This window comes from Gossypium raimondii, chromosome 5, assembly GCF_025698545.1.
Source record: "Gossypium raimondii isolate GPD5lz chromosome 5, ASM2569854v1, whole genome shotgun sequence".
Classification (NCBI taxonomy): Eukaryota; Viridiplantae; Streptophyta; class Magnoliopsida; order Malvales; family Malvaceae; genus Gossypium; species Gossypium raimondii.
The window spans coordinates 42,125,398-42,127,692 of NC_068569.1; the positions used below are offsets into that span (position 1 = coordinate 42,125,398).

At 39.3% G+C, this 2,295-nt stretch overlaps 1 non-coding gene across 1 annotated transcript; it reads right to left on the reverse strand.

The window, feature by feature from the left end:
• Nucleotides 1-318: 318 nt before the first annotated feature.
• Nucleotides 319-425, reverse strand: LOC128041427 (small nucleolar RNA R71). The gene has a single exon (XR_008196449.1). It is a non-coding gene; the product is annotated as a small nucleolar RNA R71 (small nucleolar RNA).
• Between the last annotated feature and the right edge of the window lie 1,870 nt (nucleotides 426-2,295).

Consider the following 2,295-nt stretch of genomic DNA (forward strand, 5'->3'; position numbering starts at 1 on the left):
AGAATTAGAAGGCCAGATATTGAGGCAACCCAGTTTGAATTGAAACCAATGATCTTTCAAACGCTACAAACGGTGGGCCAATTTTGTGGTATGCCTATGGAATATCCACATCTCCACCTTCGACTATTTATGGAGGTGAGTGATTCATTCAAGATAGCCGGTGTGACTGAAGAAGCACTGAGGTTGAAGTTGTTTCCATACTCGTTGAGAGATCAAGCACGAGCATGGCTCAATTCATTGCCACCAAGTTCCATATCTACATGGAAAGAATTAGCAGAGAGATTCTTGGTTAAATATTTCCCACCTAGCAAAAATGCTATATTAAGGAACGAGATCACAACATTCCAACAATTGAATGATGACTCTTTGGATGAGACTTGGGAGTGATTCAAGGAGTTACTTCGTAAGTGTCCTCATCATGGGATTCCTCATTGTATCTAGTTGGATACATTTTATAATGGTCTCAATGCACATACAAGATTAATGGTAGATGCTTCCGCGAATGGTGCAATTTTGTCTAAGTCTTATAATGAGGCTTATGAGATCATCGAGAGGATAACGAGTAATAACTATCAATGGCCAACAAATCGAACAGCTTCAGGAAGACGTGTAGCCGGAGTTCATGAAGTTGACTCCCTCACTTCATTATTAGCTCAGGTATCGTCTATTTCCTCTATGTTAAAATAGTTAACCGCTAGTAGTACTAATAATTTTACAGCTCAGCCACCAAGTCCGTTTAAAGTAGTTTCCTGTGTGTACTGTGGGGAAGGTCATTCTTTTGAGAATTATCCATCAAATCCCGAGTTAGTGTACTATGTGGGGAACCAATATCAAAATAGGAGTGGGCAAGGACTCCAGTCCAACTTCTACAATCCTTCATTGCGTAATAATCCTAAATTTTCTTGGAGCAACCAAGGAAATGGACCGAACTATAACTTATTGCAGCAAAGACCCAACCAATCTCAGGGGTTTAATCAGCAAGCTCTAAAACCACCTCAAGCTGAGGCATCAAACAGTTTGGAGAACTTGTTGAAAGCGTACATGGAAAAGAATGACGTTTTGATCCAAAGCCAAGCAGCAACACTGAAAAATTTGGAAAACCAAATGGGTCAGTTGGCTACGGAGCTTCGTAATAGACTGCAAGGAACCTTGCCGAGCGATACTGAGAGTCCAAGAAATTTGGCTAAAGAACATATCAAGGCAGTGACATTGCGAAGTGGTAAAATTCTAGAACCCCGATTGATTGATGTCGAAGATAAGCCCGTTGAGAAGAATCAATCAGCTGTTGAAGTTCTTACACCAAAAGAATCAGAAACTGCAAAGTCTAACAAGGTAAACCCTGACTTAGTGAATTCAGATATTTTAACATCTTTTTTGGATACAGATTTACCTACTCAAAAAAGTTGTCTGGTTTAACCGAAAGTTCCATCACCTCTATATCCGCAAATATTGCAGCAACACAAGCAGAAACATGAGGTGCAATTTAAGAAGTTTTTGGATGTTTTGAAGCAGTTACACATCAATATTCCGTTGGTGGAGGCTTTAGAAAAAATACCAAATTATGTGAAGATTATGAAGGATATATTGTCCAAGAAGAAACGACTGAGTGAAAATGAGACCCAGGAAGCTTTACTATACCCTGTGACATTGGTGAATCTTACTGTGGTAAAGCTTTGTGTGACTTAGGAGCAAGTATCAAATTAATGCCTAAGTCTATTTTCAAGATGTTAGGGATAGGTGAAGTAAGACCTACAACTGTGACGCTTCAGCTAGCGGATCGATCGTTAGCATATCCCAAAGGAAAGATCGATGATGTTTTGGTAAGAGTCGATAATTTTATTTTTCCTGTTGATTTCATTATTTTAGATTTTGAAGCGGATAAGGAAGTGTCAATTATCCTTGGGAGACCTTTCCTAGCCATGGGGAGGACGTTAATTGATGTGCAGAAAGGCGAACTCACCATGCGAGTTCAAGACGACCATGTAAGTTTTAGCATTCTTAAAGCGATGAAATTTTCTGATTCGGTAAAGAAGTGTTCAGTTATGGATGAGATACGAACCTTGGTTTCTATGGAAAGTAATTTTAAGGAAGGTCCATTGGAGAAAGCTTTAGAGTTTTACCCTTTGGAGGATGAAGAAGGTGAAGAAAACATGGCATTGATGGAAGCCAATCTGAGAAATTTTATTTAATCCACATGGTTTGAACCGTTGGAGTTAGAAGTCAGAGAATTTGTGCAACCCAAGTTCTCAATCGAAGAACCACCTATACTCAAACTAAAGGTACTTCCTTCTCATT